The sequence below is a fragment of the Cygnus olor genome, chromosome 8, assembly GCF_009769625.2.
Source record: "Cygnus olor isolate bCygOlo1 chromosome 8, bCygOlo1.pri.v2, whole genome shotgun sequence".
Classification (NCBI taxonomy): Eukaryota; Metazoa; Chordata; class Aves; order Anseriformes; family Anatidae; genus Cygnus; species Cygnus olor.
In genome coordinates this window covers 25,150,482-25,168,416 of record NC_049176.1, presented here as the reverse complement: position 1 = coordinate 25,168,416, position 17,935 = coordinate 25,150,482, and the positions used below count along the sequence as shown (strand labels likewise).

Below are 17,935 nucleotides of genomic sequence, written 5' to 3'. Positions count from 1 at the left end.
AAAAGATACGAGTGGTTATTGGTAGTACCCATAGTATTGCAATGTTCTCTTACCTACACAGCCTACTAAAACATATCAACATTGATCGTGAAGTCTGGAGTGTATAGGGGGGAAATTCAACAAAGAGATATGATCTAGACAAATTCGTGTAAATGAGGAAGGGTTTCATGTTTTGGAAAACTGTGGTCTGGTGTGAGGCTTTTTGAATGCAGTAAGAGGAGTTTCACTGATATGTAAAGACCTTAAACTATTCTGACTTTGAAAAACTAAGTGGATATTTGTCTTATAAACATTAAAGCTATGAAAATCTCTGCAAAAAGCAGCGTATTTTCAGTTGCAGGACCTGGAAAAAGGGAGATGTTAAGGGTTACAAATGCGGTTGTATTTACTTTTCTTCATAGATAAATCATTTACTTAGTCTGTCCTTTTACAAAATAATTACTCCTTCAGCCTTCACAGGCATGGGAAAAAAAAAAAAAACAAACCACAGATTAAATCCTTAGTCACAGAAATCAAACACCTCTGAAGACACAAGAGACAAGTTTTGTGGAAGGAAGCTCTTCTCCTATCACTTTGCATCCTTCTGACACAAGGCGTGCTTCCTCACAGCCTTGTGGGCATAGGAAAGGATTAACTTTTTGCATTGATTTTTTTTTTTTTTTTTTTAAGAATTAGCATAGAGGTTAGGACAAATAGGCAGGAATATGGCAGTGTGAACCAAGTTCTAAGTGGAGATATTTTTTACTTGGTGGTAGGGCTTTGTTTAGATCCTGTTGTGTTGTGCTTTTTTTAGGATAGTTTTGATTAATATTGATAAGCCCATTAGAGCCACACCCCTAAAAATATCTCTTCAGTAATCCATGTATTTCCTTGTTTATTCTTTCTTTCTTTCTTTTTTTTTTTTTTTTTTTTAACACATTATGTAATTTAAAATAGGTCATCTTACCCAGATTTTAAGGTATTAGGAAGATTTCAAGAGGATTTTTATTTATTTATTTATTTATTTTTAATATTTTTTATCTCTCTCTGGTAAAAGACCGTAGGAGCATGTGATTTGCTATGTTATCAGGGCTGGAATCTTTGCAGGTCTGATAAATCATATTATCTTAATCTGAGGGAGTACTTTGATAGGAAACCTCAGTATTGCCCATGGATCTCAAAGGCCATATTCCTGGTGATTCAGTAATTAATGCTCCTCTTCTGAACTGATCTTAAATAAGTTGTTACAAAGTGCACAGTGGTGCTAGATGTTCTTGGTTTTGGGCAGAGGTACATCAGCACTTCGGGATATTTGCTATTGAAAATGTACTATGTTAGCTAGAACTTAGACACAAATGCAGTTTTTTTCCTGCCTAAATTTCAAATAGCAAAGGTATTCTTTACTTTCTGGGATTTTGAAAAATGTCATGCTGTGCTACTGTGTAGAGTTCATCAGTGCACTGCTTTCTGAGAAATATGGAAACATGGTAGTGATAAAAGAAATTATTCCATGCAGAGTCTTACAAAGTGCTTTGGGATCCTTTGAGATAAAAGATACTATATCAGACATTATGATAGGTAGTAGTTATTAATATCTGTCATATTGTGACTTTCTCAATCACTTTTATTCTGCTTGGAGCAGTCTCAGGAAACTCTCTTTTACCCAATTTGCCATAATTGTGATGTGACCCATATTGTACCCTCCTTTCCAAGACCTTTTGAAATATGTTATAGATGCTCTCCACGACCTTTTCCTAAAGGCTTTTTAATTGAAATGTTGTCATGCAGCTTCCATATTTAAGATCATTTCATATTTTGATGGCTTTCAAACATAAGTTGAAAGTATATTACAAATAGGGAGGAGGGTAATGGAGTTGGTTTTTCTGGGGGCCTTTTCCAGACACAGCAGTAAGTGCTCCATCTAGTGCTTCACTGGATGTGTCAGCATGCTGGATGGTCTGAGACGTCAGATTCATCTCCATCTTTCAGTTTACAAAATAAATACTGAGGTTATAATGATTTACTGCGAATGCTACTGCTCAAATTACACACACACACACAGAATGACTTGTTACCATATAGTATTACCAAGTGTGTTTGCATTGATTACAACTTTGACTTCTGCATCATGCTTGGATGGAGGACTACTCTTTGCTCTGAGGAGTACGGTAGAAGTTGTGAATGGACTTAATTGGATTATCATTTTTCTGGGAAGGGATTGTCGGCTTGGTTTGCAATTGAGCAATGCTTAGTGTAACAGAGTCCTGTTTTCTTGTTAGTACGTTATGGTACAATGAATTATTATTGTCAAAAATAATAGTACTTTTGGCTTGTTAAAATGAGTTCTATGACTGAACTAAAACTATTCTCCAAATGATATTATCTGGTTCAACGAATGTCTGTGTAGAGGCTTTTGATCTCCAGAAATGATAGTGTGCTCATAAACTACAAGGTATTTGAGATATATTTTCTTAGGAATGAGGATCAGTCAGAAGTCCAGACTGGGTAATTCAGATTCAGACAAGAGGAGAGAAAGCTACGTACTTAACAGTGACTTCATCATAAAATAAACATATAAGCTATTTCCTTTGAGACATAATACAAAGAACTGTAAAATTCATCACAGCGAGTAGGCAAGGTACAAAAGTGATCATCACCTTTATTCTGAATTGTAAGTAGAAGCTCTTATGATAGCAAATTACAATATTGCTTCATAATGACAAAAATCCAAACCTTTACTAAATTCAGTAGAGGACATTATTTATTCTACTAGAGCACAATGCTGTATTGCAGTTCAAAAGTGGATTTATTCATGCTACAGCTTTCTATTGTATATTCTTCACACAGGGTTTCCACCAGTTTCATCTTCTGACTTTCCACACGTGAAGAGGCACAGGATATGCAGCAAAGATCAGTCACTGCAGATAAAAAATCTGCAATGTTGATTAGACAAGAGAATTATTCATTGGGCCAGATTCTCTGTGGTGTAATTTTACTTAGCCGTATTGAGTTCATTGACTGATCTTTATTGACCTTATTTCTTTGACTTCATCGTGGGTATTCTGGTCTACATCAGCTGAGGATCTGGCTCTCAGTATTTAATTTGCACAATAAATGATAGAAAGTCTTTAGAAATGGAATCTGCAGTGTAATTAATGAGAACCGATGCTTAACATTGGATCCTTTCCCAATAGCCTGTTATGCAGCACTAAACATTATGGGCCAAGTACTGATTTCACATTTTGACGCCAAATTCCTATTGACCTCAACAGGAGCTTCATGTGAGAAATGATAGCAGGATATATCCCATTATTTCTTGAAAAGGTCAGTGTTCTGATAAAAGTGGATGAAGCTGTCTTTTTCATAGCTGTCAGGCAACTTGGCTTAATGTAGTCGCAGAATCTCACCATGATAATAGAAATCTGGCATGCTTGCCTTGTATACCACATTGTAGCTAACCATGAGTCCTTGTCCTTGCTTTATATGACGGCTGAAATTCAGACTTTTTGATTCAGATATTAACAACTGGAAGTATGAGTAGCCCTAGTTGGAGGAAAATGTATCTCTCACCAACATGCAATAACCATTTATATTTAGATTAATTCAGTCCTGAGTTCTTACTCCTAGATTTCATGTTCTGTGCATGAAGAAGGAAATTCTTGAGTAGATTTTTGGCTCTCAGATAATAGTAGAGTAATAACTACAATTCAGACACTGAACAGCATTAGCTTACAGAGAAAAATCTATCTGTTGCTGGTCACTCAACATTACTTCTACCTCTGGCAGACTAATCAAAATAGTCTCTAATTTTGCTATAGCTGTTATTTACCATTATTATAGTTCTGTGGCACCTACATTTTCTGTCTGTGATTTTTGCCTGCCTCTTGATCTCCCAAATTGCTTTTTAAGTGTGCTCAGAATAAAGCTGTTTTGACTGTTTTCTGATGTCCTGCAAGGAGACTGCTTGTCCCTATAAAACACTGGGGGAGGGTAGAAAAATATAAAATCAGAGCCATAAAAAGATATTTTGTGGCACATTTTCCCCTGCAGAGGTGTTAGATGTGTGTGGAGCAAAGCTGGAAAAGCGCTAGCACCATCTACTCCATCCAGTCTTCCTCTGCAAGAGCTGATCTGAAGCTTGAACTCCTTGGCTCACCCTCTACCCCTTCTTCATCCCCTCACTTTCCATTGATGCACTATATCTTACTACTAGAAAGACAGGAAGGGTCAGATACCCACTATAAGCTGAAGATGTTATTTAAGTAGGGTTTTGTTTTGTTTGGAGGGTGATGGTTTTTATTTTTTGTTTTTGTTTGTTTTAAAGTATGCGTCCTGGGAAGCAACAGATCATTTTGGGGAAAAAAAATGTTATTAATCTCAGTATCTTGGTTTGAGAACTGGAAAAGTGGTAACCAGTTTTGTAGATTGTCTTCTGAATTGAATTGAATTGACACTGTGTTTTCTTGTGTTTGAACAGCAAATGTATGCCACAAGCCCACTTTCCTTAGTATAAGTGGCTGGTTAATGAGAAACACCATTATGGAAAACTGTACTTGGGCTCATCCTGTTCACATCACCAACACAACACTGGGGTCATTGTACTGCATAATATATTTTCCAGTTTGTCATTCCCAGATGAAAAAGTATGTATGGAAATGGCTAAATGAGAGGCCTTCCTGTATTGTTATCATTTGGGACTGGGAGAAGGAAATTGAGCTTATGTGTTTTTCTTTTTTGTTTGTGTGTTTGCTTTAGTCTTACACATTCATGGGTGAAGTCCTCTGCAAGCTTTGACTTTTGTTACAGAACAAGTATTGGTGCAAAATGGGAGTCCATGGTGTTAGTGAGCTGTGACACCTACTGGCTTTCTGCTTTGGGTCAAGGTATTGGTCTCCCTCTGTAAATGTCTTCAGCCCTAACTGATCCTGTTTCAGCATTTTTCTGAGATTCGCTCCAAGGTAGCAGCTTGATCTGGGGCTTTCTCAGTAATCAGTAAAGAAAAAGACACTTCCAGATTGAATTTGATCTTAGGTTAGCTCAAATGCTTTCTGGAGGTGTCTGTCTCTCCTGCTTAGTGGTACACATTGCTTAGGGTGACTTAACTCCTAAATAAGGTGTATCAATTCAATTACAAAAGAAAGTGTTTCCTCCTTAACCTAATCTTGGGATGAGTGGATCTACAGCAGTGTAAAAGAGAGGGAGTTGTTGCCAGAATATTTCCTGGAAAGGGACCTTGATTTTGGAAAATACTTATGTTATCTGAAATAGCCTTCTTTTTTTTTATTTATTTATTTATTTTTTTTTCAGTTTGTGAGGTGTGTTCTAAGGCTGTATGTGTCCCTAGACTTTCTTAGGAAAATGAATGGAGTGGCATGGATATTTAAGGAGTGGTGTTGTTTGGGTAAGACTTGATTTCTGACAAGCCATGGGACTTTGTAAGTTTATATTTCTTTACTGTTACAAAACCGGTCTGCTGTAGTTAGTAGCACAGAAGCTTCTGTATGGACTTCCTTTCTGGGAAACAATGATCCCATCAAATTGCCAGGATGACTCATGCTAAGTGTTTGAATCATTTTTATTACACTGCTGATGATGGCTTGGAAGTCAAGTTTTTGGTCATCAATTTATTCTGCATCTTTTATATTGACTGACCCTTGTATATCAGAAACATGATCAGTTAGACATTTTTATGAGTTCAAGGAAAGATGTTCTGTGTAAATAACATCTAGTCAAGAATGAAAAGCAAAATGGGCACATATGACCTGATAATGTATAAGTATGATGGTTTGAAGGCTGTATTTGGTTTGTAGTATACTATATCAGAGAACTGGATAAAGAGATTGCTCAAGTAAAATAAATACACATTGTAATGCTAAAGGACTAAAAAGTTTTATTTTTATGCAGGGCTGGCTAGGTTCTGAAACATAACTGAGAACTGTTTTGGGGGGGAAAAAAAAAAAAGGTATTGTAAAAAAATTACAAGCAGGCAAACCTCCCCCTCCTTTTTCTATCTTTTCTGCAGTGAGTTTGTTTTCCACATATGTCTGTCTTGGTTATACAGAAGCTTAGAAAAGAATAAGTATTTAATTAGATTATTTTAAAGTAAGTTACTAATAGCCTGGCAGTGGGTATGTGTATACTGCACAGGTAGCACAGCTACGCTTACTTTTCCAGGATTTATTTTTTGTGACTATTTAACACATCTCTCTGCAAGTCTGTTTCCCGATTTCTTTTATAAGTCTCAGATATGCTTTTAACTTGGTCATCCTTTACATTGAAACCTTAGCCAAGAATGTTGGAGAATATTATGCAAATATGGGTTTGGAAGCTGAGCAAACAACTGGGTGATTTCCCCCAGTACTTTGTTTTGTGTGAGTAATACTCTTGTGTGACTTCAGCTTGGGCTGAGCACCCCTTCACAGGTGAGGTGTAAGGAAATAGAGTAAGTAATGAAGGGTTTGATGCCTGCTATCCCCTTCCCCTCTATCCTTCCCCCCAATCACTCTGATTTACAAGTCCTGTTAAAGAGCAAAAAGGTTCACATAGGTGTCTTTGTGAAAGGATGTTGAAATATATTATATTTAAACACTTCAAGTAGGTGTATATAAATACTAGCTTCCAAATAGCTAGCAGCATTTCAACCTTTTTATCTCAGGATAAGCTAAATATCATGTCTGCACTTTCTAATGAAGAAGGTTTTTTTTTTTTCACCTCGGTTGTACTTTAACCACTACTTTAGACTGTGTTTGAGAAACTCAATAATATGCCTGAAGAAAAGCCCAGAGAAAAAACCTACCCTAGAGTCTGAGTACGTTTATCTTTTTTCATATTAGTTAAGGATAGGGCTTGCGTGTAGTCCCATTATAATCAGTGGGACTGCTCCCATTAGTATGGCAAGCAGGATTTGGCCCTTTGTTTGTGATTACACATTCTCTGCCAGGTCTGTTAGACAGAAGGGTATAATAAAATTAAACTATTGGATTAGAATGGTGATTTCCAAACACAAATCAGCAAGGGAACATGATTACATTCGCTCTTAGGGGATAAAGTGAAACATTCCTATTTCTCTCTTGGTTTATCTAGGCTGCCTATTGGAAGTAATCATGTATCCAGACAAAATTGTGAAAAAAATGCAAAAATATGGGCAGAAGAACGTGTTCCTAAAAAGAAGGAAAAAAAAATCCACAGATTCGTTTGATTCTTCTTGACATTTAGATCAGCAACCACATCTGAAAGCTACCAAAAATCATTAAGGCCTGCTCCTGAACAGATTTCTTCCGTATGGGACTAGGAATAGCTTTACCATATGAATAGCTCTCTTTATACAAATAAAAAGCCACATTTTTCTTTTCTTGATGATCTAGAATTGTTACTACAACACCATGTACTCTGGAAGGGAAAATGACTTCCAGTTTCAGTTTGGCTGTGGTTGTTGGGCACTTTGTGAGTTCATCCAACCCAAGATGATGAGAGCATGGTTTATAAAACAAATATTATTCAGTGGTTCGCTGTTAAAGCTGGTGTTCAGCAGTAAGAGGTGGCTTTTGTAGGGCATGAGCTTCCCTTTCCCCTTCTCCATGTAAAAGGGCAATCTGCATATCTTTTGCAGCATATTTACTTTTTCAGAGTAATATAAAATCATCAGAAATTCCCTACTGAATCAGACCATGGTCTAACTGTGCCCTCTCCTTCAGTGGCAGCAGGAGATGCTGTCTAATGAGAGTGGATGAGCCTGACCCCTGTCTGCAGTCCCTTCCCCTCCCAACCCCTCAGCAGCCATGAGCACTGGATTAGGGACATTAGAGAACACATCCCTGCCTATTCCCGTTAGGATCTATTTGTGGATCTGTTATTCCTGAGTTTTCTAATCTCTTTTTGAACTTGCCAATGCGTAGATAGCCCCCTGTGGCAACAAATTTCAGAAGCTCAGTGCCTGATGTTTAAAAAAATACTTTTATCTGTTTTAAGCCACTGATCCATTACTTTAGGTAAGAATAGTGGCACCTGGTTTTAATTGTAAGATATGGTGAGTAACAGCTCTGTTATTCTGAATCACTCTTACCCACTACCTCCAGGATTTTGTAAACCACAATCACATCTCGCAGCCTTCTCTTCTCCAAGTGGTTAAGTCCCAGCAATTTCACAGTCTCCTCATCAGGCAGCTATTCATAATTCATTTCTAGCCTTTCTCTGTACCTTCTCTCATTCTGCTGTGTCCTTCTTGGGATGCAGAAACTAAACACAGTACCAAAATATGCGTGCTCATGAGAGTGTGTGTAGCAGCAAAAGCATTCTGCCTTGTTTGCAACTTTTTTCTTTTTTTTGGTTTCCAACAACCTGTTGGGGATTTTTTTTCTGTCATGGCAAATACAAATGAAAAGTAAATATATGACTTAGTTCTTCTTAACCTGGATGGGGAGGAGTGGGAAGAAGTAGTTTACTTAAGCTCTACATTTTTCCGGATGAAGTCTTTAAATAATTATTCGAATACAAGCTGCAAACTGAGCTATTGGACATTTTCTTGCTTTTTAAAGGTCTGGGATTTTCTCTGTTCACAGTTTAAGAAAGCAGGAGAAATGTAGTGCCAATGGTGATTAGGATGGTTTATGGTTAATGCCAGTGGTTTACGGTTAGGAATAAGCAATAGAGTAGATAATCTTAAAGAAGTCTGTTTCAAGTAGCTTCTCTGTGTTTTTTTCTTGTTTTTCAAATTAACTGCTACTGAAGCTGGACCAAGATTTAGGAAAGGGAACAGAGACCAAACAGAAAATGTATACTCAGTTAAAATGATACCCAAATGTTTTAAATACTGTCATTCTAATGGCCTACAGAGGGCATATCAAACTCCTTGTAGACCAAATAAAATGATAAACATCTTCCCTTTGTCTGACATGCTGCAGCTGTTGCAGCCTTTTTCTATTTTTTTATTTTTTTCATGTGTGTTTTACTTACAAATCAAGACATTTTGTTAAGGCAGATAGATACAGTAATTACTGGTGGATTAACTGGAGATGTGAGCAGAACAGAGGGGACTGCACCAGCACTTGCCCAGACACCAAGCCAGGATATGTCCAGGATGCCTCCTTGGACTTGCACAGGGATGTGCCCCGTGAGGGAAGAGGAGATCTGGGGTGCACCGCAGAGCATATACTGGCCTTGTTGCAACAATTGGAAGTCACATTTTGCTTTGTCCTCCAGGCAGCCCTAACTATTTGGCTGGTATTATGTTCCCTCTCATGCTTCTTGCCTGACATAAGTGGGATTAGGTGCAGTACAGACACAGACCAAAAAGACAATCTTTGTCTCTCAGTAGCTCACAGTGCGTGTTAAATGGGATGACAATATTTTTCAACCTCTTAAATAACTGTGAAACCAGAATTGCCCAGGGATTCAGATACAGCTGCAATGGAACTGTATATGTACTGAAAAGGATAGATAGCTGGGTAGGAACAACTATTCTGGTCTCTGTTAAAAATCAAGTGAACTAAATTTTACGAACATAAAAAATACAGAAAGTAGACTTTAATAATCTAATATATTACAGAGAAAACAAAGGAGGACTATTCCAAAATATATTCATTTTCATGGCATCCCCTTTCAGATCATCAGGTGTCCCCGGGTGAAGATGTATAATAAAGACATACAATGATGTCCCACATTTGCTAATGACTCCCAGTGATATTCATCATTCAGTTTCTTCGTCATTAAAAGAAGTAGGTAGGTACTAATTAAACACTTGGTGAAAAAGAAAAAAAAAAAAAAGAGAGAGAGAGGAAAATATTAATTAAGGATTAGGTGAAACTTGTGTAACCGAACAATTGAGTAATACTGTGGGAAGGAAACACATACTTGCTGTACAGGAAAGTACCCACAGAGTCTTCTGTAGTGAACTCCAACCTACCACAGGGGACTATGATGAAGTAAACATATAAGGCCCATCTAACAAGAAATCAGCTGAAAGCCCTTAGAAATCAGTGGGTTTCCATTTCATCTCTGGAATTTACAATATAGTCCTTTTAAGTACGTAGTGATGAAACTTACATTTCTATACACTATGTGAGGTTAAAAATTACATCATTACATTCAGGAAATGGAAGAGAGAGCTAGAGAGCTTGAAAGTCTTTTCAAAACATGTTGAGAAGACATTTTGGTGGTCGCAGCAGTTCAAGTACAGGCAACTGATTCAAGTAGGATATAAGCCAGTCTTCTTTCTTTGCTATAACCCACAGCATTCCTTAAGCTCTTCTGGGAAGAGAGTCAACAATAGTAGAGGAAATGTGTTTTCTTTTCATGGCATCTGATATAGAAAAAAATTGAAATCTCACATGAAAAGCCTATCTGCCACATTTTCAAATTGCATGGCAATCACGTTCCAAGCAAGAAAGTACCCTCTGAGCCCCATTGCTACATGTGGGTAGTTAGTGGCATGATGAAGCATTTTATTATGCTCATCCACAGAGAAGCATATTTGCTCAGTTCAGTCTGACAAAGAGACTTGGAAATGAAAACTGCCATGATACTTCAGTCCAGCCAGGCACCAGTGGAGTTAATGTGTTTCTGCTGCATAAACTGCAAATATATGTAACATGGCGTGTATAGAAAAGCCACTGAATCTTTAAAGGGAAACAGGCAGAGCTAATAGGTTTCTTTGAATATAAACATCAGTATATATTTTTGTGACTCAACTCAGCATATTCTATATGGGTTGTAATTTTAAAATTAGTGGTTGGAGGGAGAGATAAGCACCATCAATAAATTAAACTGTAACCCAGCGGTTTAGTCATGAAAGGTTAAAATAAACTTGCTTGATTGATTATGAATTTTAAACAGCTTTTCTTCAATGTAATCAGTGCTCTACCAATGTCATTGCTCATTAAAGAAAAGATTTTCATTCCATCATTTGATTGAGGATGTTTTTTCTCATTTGCATTTTGCTTTCTACCGAGTAAGCATCTTGCCTTCAGAATTATTAGATTTTTTCCCCCCTTGTCTGTCCATAAAAGCCGTAAAGTGGGAAGGAGCAGTGATTTAGAGGGATACTACATAAAGATTGAATGAAGATATTGACTACCAGGCCCTAATGCAAACAGGACTGTCTGATGGACTGCCTTTGACAGAATGATGGAAGGGGGCCTTGTGGCCTACTTAGCTGCCCTTCTAATTGGCCTTTATGAATATTTAATGAAATCAAGATGAAATTCAATCAGAGCTTTTACCTGCTGAATCTTAGGGAAAAAAAAAAAGCAGGATATTATTAGATTTTCCTAGCCCTTGTATACAATAAGACTGTACTGAAATTTCTGTGTTAGTCAGGTGGCTGAGATGCTTTCTATCCAGGGACTTGGTTTCTTCCAAAGGAATTAACCTTTTTACCACAAAAAGCAGCACAATTTTCCATTTGCATGCATCACTGGTATTTTATTACTGGCATAGTATGTTTAAGCCATAAACAAGCAACAGCTACTCCCTTTGAAAACATACCCTTAGCAAATTCTTAGTCTGTGCCAATTTGAAGCCTTTTAGGGAACTCTGAGGTCATATAATAGTTTCAGAACTACATAATGTTGTAGCCTAATACTTTGTGCCACATTGGTTGATATATGGGAGAAAATTTGCACGATCTCATTTCTCAAACATAATCTAGGTTGCATCAATAACATTACATTATAGCAATGAGGTATAAAACAGTCTGACAGGCTCCTGCTGTAGTACACTCTTACATTCATTTAAATGTAGATTTTGTTTTTCTGAGTGGAATGCCAGAAAAGCTTTTCATAGAAGCACAATGGACAGATTAATCTATAAATGGTAAATTCAACAGTGAAGAAGGTTTTCCCCATTTTTAGTATTGTGAATTTTATCTTTCTCCCCCAAGATAAGCTGTTTATTCACAGTATGTTGCTTTTATGCATTTTCAGTATCATTTTTTTGGACAGAAAGGAGTTTGGTACTCAGAGATAAACACAGCATGTTAATACTAAGCAATGCATGAGTAAAACCTTATAGATGTGACTAAATAAGAACAGTTCAATACTGCTATTTAAAGGCTTGATTTCTTTTCAAAAAAATACTTACGTGGGCATCAGTAATGCTCCCTTGGCTCTCTAATGCTTGTGCAATAGACAGGTGCATGGTATTACTAGGTGGGGCATGGATGAATACTTCCTTCAATGTTTAGATGTGTGTGACTGTCTCTTTCTTTAACACGTATACTAAAGGTGCTGTGATTAGAGTGATTTATACAGCACTGCATATGAAGACTCTGTGATAAACTCCTGGATACTGTGAGATGCTTTTAGCTTGGCTCTCTTCCTTCTATGTGTCTGGCCAAATATTAGCATCCATAGTGAATAATAAAATAACATCCATTTGGGGGGAGACCACAGGTCTGTGTGTTCTAGCCTCTGGCTCCAGCAGCACCCAGCGGCAAATATGCAAGAATGAAGTTATCTGAGTTATCTGAGAGATTATCTGAACTTCCACCTTCTGAGCTTGTCACCTCAATAGTTGTTCCAGTCTCTACCGCTGGGCACGGCTTCCTTAGGGCCTCCAAAGGGCCTCTCTGGGTTATGTAGGAGCTAGAAATAGCCAGAACATGAAACAGAATAAAAAGAAGAATGATAAATGTTACAGTGAAACTGAGCAAACTGGCAGCACTGGGGCTTCTGTAGTCATTTCACTCAGCTGCACCTGTATTTACTAAAGACTGACTCTTGCTTTTCTGTGCCAAGCTGAGCTGGCACTAAGTGGGCTTGGCCACCAAAGGGCCCCAGCGTCATGAGGAAGCTGCTATGCAAGTACAAGATTAACAGAAAGGTGCCTGCACTTTCCTGTTCTTCTTTCACAATGAGGCATGCTTTGTCTTCTAATTGTCTTTTTTCTTCTCCCTTTCAATGGTGTATGAGCTGTGATGCCTGGGAGTTGGGAATTCATAAGCAAAGGAAATTTGCACAGGAAAAGCAGTTCTCCCCAAAGTTCCCTTCCTTTAGGTAGCTCTTTACCCAAGGGACAGTCATCTAATGTAAATAGCAGCCTACATCCTGATGACTAAAACCATTTTAGGAGCAACGTAAATTAATTTATTTCATTATGTTTTACTTTAATTTTTTTTTTTTTTTTTTTCTTTTTTTTTTTGGGGGAGGGGGTCTTTTCAATGTATACCCAAAATGGAAGGATGGGTGAGAGAGTGAGTGCTCATGCATGTATGTGCGTGCATGAATGCCGAGCTAAGAAAAAATAAACACTTGACAGCCTTTTAGAGACTAAAGACTGTACAAAGTCAGGTACAGAACTGGCAATGGAAGTACAAATCTCTCCGCATCAATCTTAGTTTGGCTTTGCAGGAACTGTATACATGGATGAGATATCTCAGCCTCTCTGCTCATTGGGAAAAATAGTGGGTTCCTTGCATATTATTGCACCAAATCCTTTTATAATCTATCCATATGGAAGGTGTAGATAGTACATATCTTCTCATACATTTGAGAAATGAGTACATGCCAGATGCTGAAACTGAAAAGTACCTTCTGCAGTATTTCTCACTAACTACTCCAAGTATTTTGTCAAGCTTTGTTTAAATAGTCTGGAGATATTAATGTCACAGGTTTACTTTCAGTAGATTGAACACATCGGTTTGTCTTCAGACCAAACAGATATGCAATGGATTTCCACACACAGCTTGGATTGCTTATTTAAGCACAGGCTTTAGCAGTGATAGTTGAAAAAAATATTTCGGGTTTTGCATAAACATGCTCAAAAGGAAATTTATTTATTTATTTATTTGTATATACAGGACAACATTTAGAAAGATAAGTATGCTTGCTTTCTCAGAATCTTTATCCAAGATAACCAGTAGACTTTGGACAATGAACGGCATGTCAGTGAACTATATATATATATATATATAATGCTTAAGAAGTCATTCTATTCATTATCCTGTTAAATATCAAAATTTATTTGCCATCCCATTTTAACATCTTACTAGTCTGCACTTGTAGTCTTGGAGTTTCATTCTGCTTTCACTCTTGTCTGAACCCGTAACAGTGACCTCCGTGGTACTGAGAGAATAATTTACCAAGTGAATGATACAGTATGAGAGACTATGAGGTTGATAATGAAGTTTATCTTCAAGTCAAACTCAGCTATTAAGGGGAGAAGCATTCCTTCTTGATGTTGATCAGAAATTAAAGTAGATGCTTTAGATTGGGAGGGTATTGCTAACAGCACCAGAGGTTATTTGAAGGTGGTAAAGTACAGCAGTGACTCTTCTAATATGCTGAAAGGTGTGAGATGAATGAAATGTGTCCTGATTTACTCTTAACACATTTCAAATAGAAAATTCATTTGTTGTGTACCTGTACATATTTATTCCCTCACTACTTCTTGGCAGAAACTTGAACAGCTTGAGAATCCAGTGCTATCTAGAAATCATGGACTTGATCTGAATCTCTGTCCATCCTAGGCAAAAGAACAAGCTACTGATTATTTCATGGCTAATTATCATGTGTGAATGCAGAATAGAAATCAGAAGGGTTATTAGCTTATATTCTAGAAAATTAATATTTGCTAATAACAAATAGGGTGCAGGTCAGCAATAGGCTCAGCATGAATCAGCAGTATGCCCTGGCAGCCAAGAGGGCAAACCACCTTTGGGGATGCATTAAATACAGCATAGCTAGCCAATCAAAAGAGGTGATTCTCCCACTGTATTTAGTGTTTTCACGGCTTCATCTTAAATATTGTGTACAGTTCTGGGCTCCACAATATAAAAAAAGGATGTTAAGGTCCTTGGAAGTTTTCAGAGGAGGGTAATAAAGCTGGTAAAAGGCTGAAAGGCATGTCCTGTCAGGAGAGGCTGAGGACACTTGGGTTGTCCAGTCTGGAGAAAAGGGGGCTGTGTGACAGCCTCATTGCTCTGCAGCTCACAGATGAGGGGAAGTGCAGAGAGAGGTGCTGGTCTCTTCTCCCTGGGAACCGATGGCAGGACATGAGGGAACGATGCAGAGCTGCACCAGGGGTGGGTCAGACTGGACATTAGGAACAATTTCTTCACTGTGAGGACCACTGGAACAGGATTCCTAGAGGGGTGACATCAACTACCTGTCTAAAACTCTCAGAGTTCAAGAGGCATTTGGATAATGCCCTCAATAATCTACTTTAACTTTTGGTTAGCCCTCAAGTGGTCAGGCAGTTGGACTTGATGATCCTTGAAGGTTCTCTTCCAACTGAACTCTTCTCTTCTCTTCTCTTCTCTTCTCTTCTCTCTCTCTTCCTTCTCTTCTTCTCTTCTCTTCTCTTCTCTCTTCTTTCTTCTCTTCTCTTCTCTTCTCTTCTCTTTTCTCATTTCTACACATTTAAAATAAATTAGTATTATTTGCTTCTTTAATTTATAGATTTAGAGATTGTGTAGCATCAGGGAGTTATTTTAGAGGCCTTGGCAATATAAAGACTGGGGCCTGGGGCAAGAAGCTAAGATGACTGTTCTCTTTCTCTCTTTTCATTGTGGAGTTGGTGGAAGAAATTTTAGGACTCAAAGAAAGGAGGAGTAGGTGGAGCCACCAGACAAGCAAGGGCAGTTTGTATCCCAGGACAGGAAGCAACAACAGCATGTGCAGAAGTTGCAGAAGGCAGCTCTCAGTGTGCAATGCAGGAACAAGGTGTGGGTTTTAACAGCAGGTTTTACTGAATGAGCCTAAAACATTTCTAGCACAGCTTTGTCTGAAAAGCAGTAGTGATACTAACTTGTTTCAATACTTACTTCAGTATCTTGTTTCTAAAAATGAACTCGAACAAGCAGAATGTTAAATCAAGAGCATATATACATATTCAGATAACCAATGTCTCATCCTTCCAAAAGGTAATGTGCATTTTCCTCTGTAAAAGAGATCTGTGCTCCTTTATTTACAGAACTGAGGACCAACTAGTGTCAACTTCTGACTATTGGACCTGAGAGACAGACTCCTGGGATCTGCTCCCAGATGTGTAGCTGATTTTCTCTGTCATCTTGGGTATATCACTCTTACCTCGCTTTGCCCATTTGTAACACAGTAACCACACCAAATCAGATCAATGGCTTCCTTCATCCTGTAACCAGTAATGAACTGTAATAAACACATCAGTGACAGTGGCAGAGATAGCAGGCAGTTATGGAATAACATAACTATAGCCAAGTTTCTTCCTACAAATATCAGAAAATGGTTAAAGTCTTACTTAAAGCATGAGCTAATTCCTCTCTTTCTTTCTACCCAAAGGTAAACTAGAATATTCTCATTAGATGTATAGAAATCAACTAATCCTTGAATCGCACTGACTTTTCCTCTAATGACTTGTTCTAGTGTGTTTCAGAGATTACCTGTGCATAATATAAGAATTATGCATTTAATATTCTAAATGTTCAGCCCTTCTGTTTCATAGAATTGCCCTTGTCTCTCACCATTTAGTAATGGTAAATGGCAGTCAACTTCATCCTTTTTTACCACTACTGTTTTTCTGTATCTTTTTTTCTTCCCCTCTAAATTAGGAAGCCTCAGTTTTTGATATATGCTCTGGTGATATACAGCCTTATGTCCACAAGACTTGTTTCATCTGCTTCAAGCAGTTAATGCTGTTTGAGAAACAGTGACCAGAACTTAATGCAGCAGGTAAAGAAATATTTATAACATCTGGAGTATTATTTCTGTGTGATAATCAACTCATATCTTTATGCTTTACAGAACTGCTGTGCAGTTCACTGTATGTAATGTATTTTCAGATCATTTGAGGATAAATACTACCTAGAAGCAAGGTACTATGACAGTATTATCTGGTGCTTTGTATGCCTAAGAAGCGAATTCCATTTCCTGGATCCGACAGAAATGAAACCCATACCCAAGCCTGTGTATTATCTATATACAAATTCAGAATACTCTGATCTCTCACCCTCAGAACATGACACGAGATCTTTCTTCAACTGATGTGGTATTAAGTTGATTAGAGATATTTTATCTAAGAGTATCTCTGGAGTCCAAAGCTCAGAAGTCAGAATTTTTGCCCAATTTGGTTTAGTTTAATCCTGCTCTTCCAGTAGAACTTCATCAGAGGTTCTTTTTCACACTGTATAAAAAGTGAAGCTGAGCTGGAAGATGACATTAAATACAAGTCAAAAATTCATTTGACTCCAGTCAGAATTGTATTCAATAGTGATCAGCCAACATTTATAAAAACAAAACAATAAATAGCAAATATGGCATGATGCCAATAAATATGGTGCACTGGATAAGAGATCTTTATGGAATTAAACTTTCTGTATATATTATGTACACACGTATCTTCAGCCAACATGGGGAAAAAGAAAGAATATCACAACTTCACATTTGCAAGCGATCAAGTTGACAAATTACACCAAGAGGCTGGTAGCTGAAGTTAAACACAGTTTGAAATGAGATATGAGACCTTCAGCTGGTATAAATCTGCTAATGCTATAACACCTGAAGAGTTGGCCCAACATCCTTGGATTGGGATAAGACTGAAAATTTTGTGCAGAATTTCCAGCAAATTGGATTCTTTCATAGTAGCTATTATTATGAAGAGAAAAGGACAATTAAAGGGGAGGAGTGGCATGTTAATATTAATAATATAATATAAAACAAGCAATATAAATTAATCCCAGAATATAGGGTATAAATGTTTCATTGTCATGAATCTAGGAAATAGGATGCATTTCAACTAGAATGCATAGGAAAAACAATTACACAGATGCATGTACATTATTGCATTGCAAGGAAATAAATGAAAACCTTAAATTATTACTAAATAGCTACAATTCTTTCACCCCTTTTTTCTGTTTTGTCAGGAATAATGACTATGTTTATGTGCCAAAGGCAAATACGTATTACTCAGACTGCTGGTTCAGGACTGAAGCCTATGACAGTATCTTTAATAATATACAGTCTATTTAATATCCGCTTTTTTGTGTCCT

General features: G+C 37.5%; 1 protein-coding gene across 5 annotated transcripts in view; it reads left to right on the top strand.

Annotated features, from left to right (window-relative positions):
* The window catches only part of BEND5 (BEN domain containing 5), a 586,011-nt gene that overhangs the window by 444,906 nt on the left and 123,170 nt on the right, over positions 1-17,935 (top strand). The window lies entirely within an intron of this gene.